Raw genomic sequence first — 14,103 nt, forward strand, 5'->3', positions numbered from 1 at the left:
CTGCTTTATAAGGGCATTCAGGTTTGAACGCCTAGAGAATCTCCCTGCACTTTTGAGGAAAGAAAGACCATGCCAACCATCCTCGGTAACGTCTTTACCGCACACGCATTTATGCCGTTCGCATATTTTTGATCCTAATCGAAGTCCTATCGCAATTCTGATTTGTTGGTTCGACAGTTTTAACCTTAAATTTTTGCACGGGATGACGTTCAACCATTGGGAGCCAAATCTATCTTGGAACGCGTTGAACCTTTTTACGTCCGTTGGTTCGAGTCGTAAAATCAAGTCTGCAATTTCGCTGTCAAAAATTGGCTCCGTCAAATTTTTTTGGATTTCATTTTCCGGAACCATTTCAATTTTTCCAAGGTCAAACCACCGCTTAAGCGCATCAGCATAGGTTCCATCCACATGCTACAAACCAAAGATTTCGCTCAAGGCATCTTTCGCTCCTTTGCATCACAAATTTTTTAGTAGTTTGTTGTAGCGTTCCAAAAAATCATTTTGCAAAAAACAAGAGCTCGTACGCAAAAAAATATAGGAGTTTTGGCATGCTAAAGCAATTTTTCAGGATCTAAAAACCATAATGGGCGTCTAGGTTTGTCAATGCCATCCGATATTTTTTCAAGCTCCAGAATTTTTTCGTCGAGCAATTCTTTTCGGTAAAGTTCGCCGATTGGAGATCCTAAAATGAGGAGTTCTTCTTTTGTTTTAATTTTTATTTTGGGGCATTTTTTTGTAATTGTGTTAAAATTGAATTATACGGTGTACTAGTAGTCGGTCCCAAAAAAAACAAAGTTCGCACTTCTCAGTGTTCAAGCTCAGGCCTTAAATTTGTTCCGATTTCAGAATGTTTTTAAGGTCCCGGAGCACTACCTTATAGTCGTCGGCTATATTTCCGTCATCTAAATACCAAATGTTAATTTCGACTCCAACTGTTTGACTAGTGTATGAACTGTTTCCGCAAAAAGGGGTGGGGCTTCAGGATCACCTTGCTGAGTTCCGTCTTCTGATTTATGACAGAGCTCCATAAAAAAGGTAACTAGGTTTAACATACGCGCAATGAGTGTAATTATACAATTCGGGACGATTTGAATAAATCTGATTCAGCATTGTTTCTCTATTTAGAGAGTTAAAGGCATTCTTAAAATCCAGTTTTAAAAGAACAGTGCATTTTGGATTGTCGTCGCGTTCAATTAGGTTTCAAAACGAGTGTGCAGCTATTTCTGCTCCTCGTTTGGTACCGCACCCTACCTGTACGTTTCCGAAAAAATTTTGCCGCTCGGAGAGGGCCTTGCTTCCAGCGCATTTAGACGCGATACGTCTCAGCGTGTTGCCTATGGCAATCGGTCTCAACCCACCGTCTATCTTTATGAGGGCGATCAGCTTTGCGCCAAAAAAGAAAGGTCTTAGGGGTTCGGGTATTTTGCCATCTCCAGTGAGGTTTATCAGTTTAGTAAGCGATTTCAGAAAATTAGGTCCTGCACTGCCATTCAATTTACTAACAAGATCTTTAAAAATTTGAGGAACTGTTTTATCAGGACCTGGTGCTGATCCGTTCGGAAAGGACATTATCGCTTTGTATAGATTGAAATCGGTTACAAAAAAATTATCCCAAATTTCGGGACTTGGAGCTGCAACTTTGGCTCGCTGAGGGTGCTTAGACAACTTTTTTTGATAGTTATCAGTTGAAAAAGGAGCAATTTTGTCATCCGAAGCAGCAAGCCTTATTCTTCCCTTTACATTTCCTTCATCATCGAGCTGACTACTTGTTAGCTTTATTCTCTGCTCGAGGTCACTCGGAGATGGGCTTGAAACTTAGGGATGGGGTTTTGGAAAGGACACGTCATTTGCTTGAATTTTTTTTTTATCAAAGAGCCCATGCTTGTGGTATGTTTGCGTCCACTTCTTCTCGGTTGCTCCTAAAAAAACCAAGGACGACGTTAAAAAAATTAGCCATTTTGTAACAACTTCTACATTGTAGACGATGTCATTTATTTTGTCCGACAGACTTTCCGCCAAGGGAACACGCGAGTCTTTTGGTACTCTCTTGAGTACTCGGACATTTGAGATGGCTGTTTTCACATAATTGTCGAGCACTAAATCATCACCTCTTGTTGCTTTATTAAAAGATTTTACATAAACGCATAAAGAACACTGAAACCATTGGGTTTTCTGAGAGTCGCTAAGAGAAATATTTACACCACTGATATGATACCAACTAGAACAACAATCACATCTAATCCAACTTATCAGTCCTGAAGGTTTTAAGCAATATTTGCTTGTACACTCTCTGTTGTTTTTCGTCATCTTGACGCAACATAAAGGTAAAAAAAAAGATTCTGACTGGAATTTAGGGGACTGAACTAACCCATGATAAGCGGTTAGTGGGAATTTTACAAATCAGCAAAAAAAATGATTAGAGACAATTAAATTAATTTAAATTTAAAAACGAATTTTAAAAATCAAAAACAAGGAACAATCTCACCCGAGCTCAGTAGGTCCAGCGGTGCACCACCAGACTCTTCAAGTCGGTTCCAGATTCCCACCTCCCCACAAAAAGCCACTTGACAGACCTGTCTCTAAAATCCCTCAGAGGGCGCTCCACAAACAGGCACAAACATCAGACATAATAAATCTATTTAATAAGTTCACCACAACAATTAGGCTAAAAGGCACAAACGTTTAGCCTAATTTACTGATACAAACTTCTAATTTACAAACTTTTAATTTACAAATTTTACTTCATCCCATACTGAACTATTAACAGTTTTCCTTGACAATAAATTGTATTCAGACCATTTTCCCGTGAATTCTTTCTTTACAATACCCAAATTAACACTGAGCACCCCTGGACAAAATTTAAGCTCTCAATTTTCGAAAGCCTCATTCTCTTGTTCAGCTTTCAATGAAAATATCAGCCCATGCTTTGCTAATCTTATTTTTACTCAAAACTCGAGTTTTGGCTCATTAAGTAACGAAGATTATGTAGGTTACTGGTATTCTGAATTTATGGCAGTAAAAAATTTTGCTGTTGTAAAAAGACCAAAAGTCGGCGACAACTGCCTTATTTTTATTCGTCCCACACTGTTCATCTTCTTAAGAGACATCGAACAGCTTCAAGACTTAATAATAACAATCTACGTCTCTCTTCATTGCAATACGATATTGATCAATCAATTGAACTCGATAACACATGCTTATTTGAATTGTTATCTACGAGTTTGACTCGTGACTGTTTTAATCATCTGCGCTCATTTATTAGAAAACGACTACCAAATCAAATGCAGTGGAAAGAAAAAAAAGCTACCAATTCTTTGGAAATAGCAAATCTTATGAATGATTACTTCTGTTCTGTTCTGTGTGCCTACCAAGATGGAATTATGCTCTATATGCACAAGACAACCCTTCACTTCTGTTACACGTGCTTCAAACAAACGTTGTTCACGTTGAAACGTCACTCGCGTCAGCTTCAACTACATGTTTAACCAATGACATCCTTCCAACTTCTGTTCTTAGCAACTGCCTCAATTTCATAGCGCCACATGTCGTTCAGCTTTTTGTTAATTTCTTAACTACCTAAAAATGGCCTACACTTTGGTAATGTGCTTACATAACACCCATCTTGAAAACTAACAATCCAGAAAATGTTGAAAATTACCGCCGTATCAGCATCTTACCTCAATTATTGCTTATTCTGGAGAGAATGATTTTTATTTTTATATACCCTCGAGTGAGACCAAACAGTACTTCCAATCATCCTGGTTTCATGACAAAACGATCAACCATTACCCAACTTCTTGAATATCTTCAGAAAATTTATTCAAAAAATGAGACGAATCTTAAAAGTCTTTCAGTATACTTCGATTTTTGCAAAGCATTTGATCAAGTACCTCATCATATTCTACTAAACAAACAGGCAAAGTTTGGATTTGATTACATGTTTCTTGAGCTTTTTTTTCGTATTTGAGTGATCGTACTCAAATTGTAATGATTGAAATTAGATCTTCTTCGATAGGTTATGCTACTAGTGGACAGCCGCAAGGCAGCGTCTTAGGGCCACGATTGTTTGTTCTCTTCATTAATGATATGCCAAATGAACTTTCAACTTCTGACTGTTATTTGTTCGTTGATGACAGTAAACTGTATTCCAGCGCAACGCATTTTGACATTCAAAGAGATATAGATCTTTTTAACAAATTGACTATCGACAACGAAAATACGTTTAATGCCAATAAATGCAAAGTTATTTGTTTTAATTCTAAAGGGTCGGAAATATCGCTCGGTCTTAATGATATCTCTTTTCCTTCAGTGTCATCTATCAAAGATCTCGGTTTCACAATTTCTAAAAAAAAAAACTTGAAATGGGACAACCATCTTAAAGTCAAGCTGTTTGCGGTTAATAAATTTTTTCATTTTTATCAAACGTTCTATTCCATACAGCGTCTCATTGTGAACAAGCACATTTAATGTGGATAGTACCAAAACCAACGAGTAGAGGCACGCTTCTAAACTTCAGAAATTGCTCACAACTTCAGTAGAAAAGTAATATAAAAGAGCGTACGGTGCATGGGATTTTTAGGCGCTCATCATCTACATGCAAACTTTACCATGAATCAACTTTACCAAATTAAACTAAATATTATCAACCTTGCAAAAGAAGTGCCCTTCTCTACGGCAGTCAAATCTGGTTTATTTTCTTACTTTACAGGCGTGAAGTAGAATTGTTCAAAAAAAATGTCTAAAATGGGTGACGGGTCTCAGTGACTACACTAAGCAATTGAAGGTGACCAATTTTCTGCCAATCTCTTTCTACATTGCATTATAAGACTTGTTTTCCTCAAACGAGTGCTTAATGAGAAATTCGATTTCGACATTTACAAGTTCAATAATTTTACCTTCTCTGCCAAAGATCTTCGTAACACTGCCTACCCTAGACTGACAGCAACCAAGAAATGTCGTCTCTTCTTGACCGAGCAGTTCTTCTTCTATTCCGTGTGCCGATATATAAACATGCAATATTCCAATGATATTGCAGATATTTTGCATCTCCTGAAGCCTTTAAGAAGTCACTCTAAAATTATCTGCAAGCGAGGGTTAACTCATTTGATTTAAGCAACTCCTGTACTATGTTTTTAGCCTGTAATTGCATCAATAGTCGTTCTTAGTACATCATGATTTTATACTTAAAACTTGATTAAGTGCTGAGTAGTTTATTGCTCGCCGTGTCACTATAATAATGTAAAACACCAAGTAAATAGCCTCTCAACAATCTGTATGAGGCCTTCATAAATGTTAAAGGGAAATAATTCTTTCAGTAGAAAAAATAGTAAAATAAAACATCATAAATTACCATAAAGTGGTTCGAACCAATAAATGAAATCTTTCCACCAATCTAATTAAAGCCTTATTACGTGAGAACTTCGTAATCTTTTTTTTCCTTAAATTTCTGAAATTTTTAATCTTACTTAGCGTTTCCTTATACTAACTGCTCGTTTTTACAATTTTTTGGATTGACATGTTCGATATTCTGAACCAAAACTGATTTTGGACTGAAAACTACGTGTTAGCCCTCTACTCCTAAACTCGTCCAGAATGTTGATCCCTGGATTCATTTTGCTAATTTGCAGCGCCTCCAATGTTGGGAGTCTCATTGCAATGTAATGAATGATCTATGATCTCCCAACTCATCTGTGCAGTGGTCACTTCTCCCCCACACTGACGTATGTGAATGCCTACAAGCGAGTCCTCTTTCTTGTGTTCCTCAATCCTTGTGGCGAAATGTCGAACAGTTTGTACAACATAGGTGGAATAACATCCACAACAAGACAGTTTGTAGACCACATCAGATGGGAGATGACGATTAGAAATGCGTTGGTGATACTGCGCACCTTGTTTGCAAACAATTGATTTTGATTTCCTCCATATTTAAGCATGAGCATTGAGGGTTTATCGTCTCGCTAGTCATTGCTTGCCAGAACTTTTGTTTTAAATAGTATTAATTTTGCTCCAAGAATTTTGCTTAGTTTTTCTGTCTCAACTTTGGATGACCACCTCTGGGTACTGATTTACCTTCCAGAGCTGTCTATTGATCATCATTGCTTCATGGTAAAGTTCCCATGTAGATGAGCGCCTAAAAGTCCCGTGCACCAAATGCTCTACTAAATATATTTTGTACTGAAATGATACGCAATTTCTGAAGTTTAGAAGCGTGCCTCTATCCGTTGGTTTTTGGTACCATCCACATAAAATGTGCTTGTTGCCATCTACTTTTATATGAATGTCCAAAAAAGCCAAGTCATCGTTCTCAATTGGTGTTTCAATATCAATTGTACGTTAGGTTACAAATTCTTTGTAGCTTGCAATACCACGCTCGGGTCGCCTTAAACAGTCCTTACAATATCGTCTACATATGCTAGGAAAACTTTCACACCTGTTATTGTCAGTTCTTTGTAATCCTCATCCAAAAAACCACCACAATCTTTATGATACCAAATCAAACAAACCTTTTATTCCATTGTGTAACATTCGCCCGACGTACATATCGACGGAGAATAGAGCTAGGTTATGAAACGACTGGCTAGCGCCTAAATACAGCTTAACATGCTTTTAACTGTCTCTACCAAAGCCAATTCTACGTGTGGTCCTTTATCATCGGGTCGACAAAATCATTACTTTTTTTTGGGATGCCGGCCAAAACACGCAGATTCACTTAGTAAAATCTAAAACAGTGAGCTAATGGCTGGGTCTCAGTATCCCCAGACCATGAGGTCACTCATAAAAACAGGGCTGCTACCTAATTATTATATTACGATTGTTTTTCGTCAGTAGATAAAAATCATCATATGCATCGGAGATGGATCAACCCTTTCCCTCAACTCCTAACTTCTCATTATCTGAAAACGAATTTTGATGTTAATTAATTCATTTCATGACATATCTCGAAGCTACAAATTGTAAAAAGGCAGTTTCAGTTTTCTTCCCGAGACCCTTCCGGAATCTGGAATCCGGACAAAGAGCGGTCTTGTTGCCCTTCTGGAAGGGTGACAGAATCTTTCCAATGCCCTTCCTGATTCTCGGGAAATCTTCGGTAACGATTGAACAGTTACAATTGTTACAATTCGGAATGGTCTTCCGTTAACGTCGCCAACTATAATTCTGTCGTTCGCTATAATTTTTCGTGCGTCTTCTCTGTGTGAGCAAAAATTATTTCTCTGTTTTCTCACTTTTCCATTCACTGCAAAAAATCAAGGTCGTAACATGTTTCGATTTCAGAACGAATTTTTAAAATTTATTTTGTCACTTCAAACTGACTATTCCTGATTCGTTAAAATGTACTATAAGCACAGTTAATCTATCAAAACTGCCAATTTACCCACTCGAATGTCACAATAAAAAGTTCGATATTGCCATGCATTTGGCCGCCATTCTGGTCGAATGTCACATACTCGCCGGACAGCCCGGTCAAAGTCCTCCTTGAGTTTCGTGGTAGTCATTGAATTGGTAGAGTGCCATCGAACAGAGTTTACAAAATGCATGAAATCCTTTTCATCTATATCACATCGACTCACTGCAGAAAACAAATGACATCATAATATTGTCAAAGCCTTCTAACATTTTCCACTAATCTGCATTTTGAGAATATGGTTCAAAATAAAACATCTCCTCAAATTTTTGATGCCATTATCTTGATTTAAAACTTTTTCTCCTAGGTTTAAAAGGAGTTGGGACCAGCAAATTAAAATTATTCTAGTGTGCTTCTTCCCTTCGGAAGTTTAATTGTTTTTGGTCCTGAATGTTAAATTAAGGAACATGGTGGTTGGAAGGAACAATGAAATAATCTCCTTCTTCAAGAGATTACGCAAGCCCCTCATCTCACCACAAAGTGATCAGTCATCTTGTTTGGTTAAAAACAACCATGCAGGCTAGAATATTTAATATAATTTTCACTTAAACCTCTCTTAACAAATAGTAAGTGTCTCTAGAGCCACTAACTGAAATTACAAGGCAAATGTATAAAGGCAACTAATTCTCAAACTCAAAAATCAACCAAAATTTCTTCTTTCATTGAGTTTCAATTGCACGCTTAGTTGCTTGATTTCTCATTTGAGTTTTTCTCACACAAAAAATTCTGAGTTTTAAAATCTTCTTTTCCTTAGTAACCTCTTTGCCATTTTTCCTTTTGGTTTTTCGTCGTTTAGAAGTTCTTAGGAGTTGAGAAGTATTAGAAGTTTCTAAATTCTTCTAATCTTTCTCTTTCTCTTTCTTGTTTTCCGGCTCATTGTCCTTGCTCCAATTCCTCCTCCTGCGACATTGACTCCGCACTTTCAGTTTCAGTATCTTGCAACACGTCGTTGACCATTCTGATGCTTTTGAAGGCAGTCCTTCATCTTCTCTGCTCTTCTACCTTTGTTTACAACGAGGTAGAGGGTCTACACTAGTCTCCCTATTCCTGTAGAAGCTGTTGTGGATGCACAACGTCACGTTTCTCTTCAGGTCTTCCTTCGACATTTCTTCTCTTTCTCAACCGTCACAATCGCTTGTTCTGGGCGTTCTTTCAAGTGCGGTAGTCACTGCATTCCGAAGCGTTACAAAAGCTCGCTTGAAAGCTCCCGATCCAAAGTCCAACTGATAGGCACTGTAAACTCTGCTGTGCTTCGTCATATGCTTTTTGCATGCTCATACAACCATGCAGTCATGTTGGTTCTAAACCATGGCATCAGTCATCTTCTGGCCCATATCTTGAAGTGTACTGGTTATCGGCTTTTGCACATCGGAGCCAACGTCAATCCTACTAGATATCGCGCTCCAGACGGTCTAGGATAAGTTTCGCTCTGCTGGATGTTCATTTCTGCTTTTATTGCTTCTCTCCTTTTCCAATATACTTTTGTTTGGTTTGTAACACTCTCGGAAAAACTTCTACGCTGATGGCAATAACCATCTCATGCTTTTGTTCTAGCTACAATAGTGACTCTAAAGAATCAAACATGCTGTAGAATCCTAGTGCAGTCACTAGATTCACCTCGGTTCCTCCGTGGCAATCTGCAATCACTTCCGTTTCCGACTTTGCTTTCATCACTATATTTCTGAACAGTATCGTTAATTGCTTGCGTTGTTTTGCCAAGGTCTTTTCGCAACCGAGACCTCCACATATATGACCTTCCAGTCCACAGACTTTCGCCAGACAGCTAACAGCTACTAGGTTCAACCCAGTCTTCTGGTCCCCAGCCAGGCAAATCCACATTGTTTTCTCTTGTGCTCCTAGAGGCTGTCGTCATCAAGTAATAAATGAAGTTAAGGTCACGGAAGTTACAGTCTGAATTCAACTCCCTTTGCACATCCTGTGTCGCACACAATATCGAATCAACTTTGAGGCTCGGGCACCATGATGGCTTCATCAACTCCCACACCACAATTAGGCTCGTTCTCAGTAACTCGTCCGAGAAACCCAATTGAAATTCCACTCGGTTATCAGATTTTGGCACTGAAGTTGCAGTCACCTTTTCTTCCGACACAAGTCCCAATTTAGCTTGCTGATTGGCACTGCTCCTTATCTTTGCAATTCTTGACAACCAGAAACTTAGCAACACTGGTTGTTCGTAATCGAAGAAACAATGACGTATGTCTTTGTTGATGAAAGGGTTATTTACCATCCCCACTAATCCAGACACGTAATGATACGATTTCTTCCTAATCGGTCCGCAACACTCACTGGACTTCGGCAGTGCTCCCATTGACTCTTTTGTGAGCCTTAGCTCTATATTTGAGAATCTTCGTATTTCGTCGAATTTCTTCATTGGTTCCAGTTCTACAGGCTCCTTCATATTCACTCTGATTTATGTCTAACGGCGCTAACAGCTATTTATGTCTAACATGTCTAACCATGTAAGGGCAGGGTTTTCGCTCGATCATTACCTTCTCTCAGAATTTTGGCACAAGTATTCAACGCTGGCACCGATATTTATTCTAACAAGAACCGGACGAAACAGAGAGCGCCTCTCCGATTCGCACACGCTACTGCCGCTCCTTCTTGGATCATGAGGTCTCTTAGACTCGTCATCAAGAGCACCTTCTCTTCCTTTGATCTTTTTCTTTCTTTTGAGTTGTATTCTTCCATTGTCACTCCAGTCTTGCACGAAGCAAACCTAAGTTGCAGCTCCGTCCTGACGTAAGGTATCGCTATCAGAGCATGTATTTTTGTGGTTCTCATCGCATCTTCAAAGTGACGTAACACCACCGCCCCCAACGGCAAACTCACCAACTGTTCTATCAGTGGAGAACAATGTTCCATTAGCCTTCTGTTTCATCGCTGTGCTTTGTATCATATCCTCCAGATAATCTTCCATGGCAACTTTGTTCTCTAGAGCGATTAGATGTCCTCTAGCCAAACTTCTGTACTCCAACATCTCCATGTATCCAACAGCGGGCTCGTCAACCGAGACGGTCTCCGATACTGTCAATCGGTTATGCTCCACTGGGATTAATTGTCCTACGACGTTTCCCTTTCCATGGTTCAGGCAAGATGCAAGATGGTCACTCCCCTTGGTTTTGTAACTGGCTGATCCTAATCCTGCCATGAGGATGCGTGGCACCATCATTACATCACTCAGTGTTCTCTCTGTGCCAGGCATTCGGTCGTCATCTTGCCCCATTTCCATGACTTCTTCGACACGTTTTCGTTTGGCTAAGTTGACAACTTTTGCTGAGATCTCAGAATATACCTTCGTCTTTCCAGTTTTCCTTAATGTCAGTTTGCTGCCCAGTTTCATCTTCATGTCATTGATTTTGTCAATCAACATTTTCGATCGCATTGTTCCTTTTCGAGTTCTGGACATTTATAGGAACTCATTGCTGCCTTCTTGCTGCGTTGTCTTGATTCGAGAGTTAATTTCACTTTCATCAGTGGCCAAATCAATCAACAATTCGCTCAATCTCCCTTCGCATTCATCCAATTTATCGAGGATCTCTCGCATCAGTGGTCTGTTGAGACCTGTTTTCAACATCGATTGGGTTCCGTAGCAATGCATTACTGTGCAGACCTCCTCCATGAAAGCAACTCTGTCCATGTTACAGCCTGTTCTGTTTTCATGATCATTGTGGTGAACTTCCCACTCTTCCTCTGGCAAGATTCCCAAGAGAGGTACTCGGGCAGTGCTTTCTATTCTTCTCCTTCGCGGAGACTCGAGTAAAATGTTCATTTCGGTAGTTTTAAACTTACCAGGAGAGCTACTAATTGGCAAATTTTGAGTAAACTTCATGAAGGCCGACGGAGGTTCCAGCGTGGAAGTTTCAGCTTCCGCTGGCTCAGCAGTACCTTCCAACGGTTCTATCCCGATCTCAAAGTCGTCCAAGAAACTGAAGTATAGGCTGGACACTCCACCTGTCGAGGCCTTATCATCATCGTTTCCCGTTTGATCGGGATCCTGTTGCATTGGTTCTTCCGATCGATGGTCTTCTCCGACCTTATCGTCTCGTTTCTGATTTCTCCCTGGCCCTGAAGGTCCTTGCTCCTCATTCATCATCTCGTCTGGAAACTTTGGCACGATTAGCTTGCACGCTGACTGATCTTCTTCTTCTCCGTGCTTTAGTTTGACCTCCTCGCAGCCGAAGGGTGCTAAAGTAGTCCTAGTCAAGTTTCCCGCCTATCGCCAACACCGGTTTCACACCCATCACGATTAGCGCGGCCTTTTGCAAGTCCGCCTTGCCTCTCATGACCGTTGACGCCAGGTCCAATTTTGTCCATTCCTCTACAAATCTAACAGGTTTTGGAGTGGCTGCATTGTTCATCCGTCTCCTCGTCGACTCATCCGCGTATGCAAACTGCGTATATTGCAGCACTGCAGTATTTCTGCCCACAAAGCACGGGTCCATCGTTTCGGAGAACTTTGCATTCCTCCTTTCATTAGTCTCAAAGGCTCTCAAGCTGGGAGTTTGTACTATGGAGTCTGCTCCGAGCAACATCCTTCTGATCAAAGGGAATTAAGGCATTTCTTCTGGCAGCTTCGTGTAATCGCCCCAGTCTTTCATTCTTCTTTCACTTTTTGGTATGAGGCCATTAGACGAGGAATTCTTGTTATTTCTCCGTTTGTTTTGTCGTAGTGCCTCAAAATCCAGAGTTTCGGAAACACTTCAATGTGCCTTCTCTCTACTTCACCCATGCGGTCAAGGAAATGATCATTAAAGTTTATTACCGTCATCTTTGGCTCTACTATCTTCGCGAACAATAAATCTTCACTCATTAACTTGCGTAGCACGTTTTTTTCACACCAATTGAATGCGCTCCCGTCCACTGCCAAAATGAGGTTCAGATGCAACACCGACCTTCTGTATACCTCCAGCTTAACGTCAGGGAACGCAAATCTGACTGCCGGGCCGTGTATCGCCGTCACAAATTCAGTGGTTCCTCTGATTAACGACAAGATATCGGTCATCACAGCTAGACTCAAATCAGTCAATAGGGGCATGCCTCCTGCATGACGTCGCACATCTCCTTTTTTTCTATGGTCTTGTTTTTTCCTGTTCCAAAGCGATTCTGCTGTAGGATGTACTGGATCAGAGTTTGTCTCAGGCCTCCTACTTTAGTCCAGTGGTCAATGGATCTTTCCATATCAAAAACTTTTTCACATTCTCCCCAATTTGTTCTGGGCACCGGGCCAAGTTCATCAGTCCTCCCAAGTTCCCGTGCGTGATTGCCATTAACGTCAGGAGTCCCTCCAGCCGTAGATTCTGTACCCTTCGGTGAGCAGCACCACTGGTCCTTTCACAAAGTTTTCTGCTCCGAACTTCACAATCAATGCCAGGATCACTGCTATCATCAATTCGGTGACTGCTTTAAGAAATTTTCTTATCAGGTAGCGAGAGAGTGCCGGGTAGACTTTCGCCAGGAAGGACGCGTTCCATTCTGCTCCCAACCCTTCTAACATACTGTCAGATCTGTCGAAGCCTTCTTCTCCTCTTACATTCTGCGTCCAGAATGCTTCAAGAGTTACTTGGTCCATCCTATTCACAAATTCAGCCGACTTTTCTTCCGCAGTTTCTGCTAAGTTAAATTCTTATACCAGATAGGTATAAACTTTTGTGCTCATCGCTGGGCCTCGCTCGAAGGCGCCCGTGCCCAAGGCTGAAATTAGACATTTCCAATCCCAACAATTCATCCAATACTAGCATATGTAGCGAATGGTTTTTAAACCCTCTCATAGCGTTTGAGATAACAGACCATACTGCCGGCAATTCTGCCTTTAGTGGTCTCAGGTTTCTCGCTTCCACATTGCGGTTCGGGGCAGATATGATCACGTCACACTTACCTTCCGAGAGTGATGCTACCATTGCATACACAAACTTCAACCCATCCGGGAGATGTGCACATAACGGATATACCGGAAGCAACGCGAATACGGTTTTTGGTGCTATTTTCGGGAATGTGCCTTCTTTCAAGACATCCATAATCTTGCCCATTGGTTACAAAATGTCTTTTTTTTGCTGGCCACACTGCATTTTTTGCCATTGAAGGCTCTCTGAGTCTGCTCAGGAAACCCCTAGTATGCAAGTGATAGTTTATGCTGGCGAACACGATTGTTCAATTTGGTTTGTCGTTGAATCCCGATCGCTATTGATACAGACTGCATCAAGTCCAGGTCGGTTCCCGCCAGCATTATTACGTCAGGCCAAAACAAGGACTTAAAAGAATGCAAAAATTCCGAGCTCGCAACCACTAATATCTTGGCTTTTCTCAATTCTACCTTGTCTACCTTGTCTTATGCCGCGAAGATAATCTCGTCTATTCGAAGTCTCAGTCCGCCGTATCTTTCGACGTCAACTTCTTTGGCTACTAATTTTGGATAAGCTTTTTTTTCACGTGAGCTGGAGGCGCCCGCACTTGTTTAAACATCTTCACATTTTGTCCTATTGGTGCTCTAGTTGTCAGAATTCTTTCTGGCCTCTCTTTTCTAATTTGTTCGTCATGGTTCATTCTCACGTTCTGTGAGGGTCTGGATTTTAATGGATCCATGTGTTATTTGAGGGCAGTATGTCAAGGTCAGCAAAAGGTAATGCCGTTGTGGAGCTAAAGCTAAATCCATAGCTCTCAACTAATGCTCTAAATCCATC

General features: G+C 40.5%; 1 protein-coding gene across 1 annotated transcript in view; it reads left to right on the forward strand.

Annotated features, from left to right (window-relative positions):
* The window catches only part of LOC134851827 (cilia- and flagella-associated protein 298-A-like), a 107,938-nt gene that overhangs the window by 7,279 nt on the left and 86,556 nt on the right, over positions 1-14,103 (forward strand). The gene's annotated exons all lie outside the window — the stretch shown is intronic.

This window comes from Symsagittifera roscoffensis, chromosome 7, assembly GCF_963678635.1.
Source record: "Symsagittifera roscoffensis chromosome 7, txSymRosc1.1, whole genome shotgun sequence".
Taxonomy (NCBI): Eukaryota; Metazoa; Xenacoelomorpha; order Acoela; family Convolutidae; genus Symsagittifera; species Symsagittifera roscoffensis.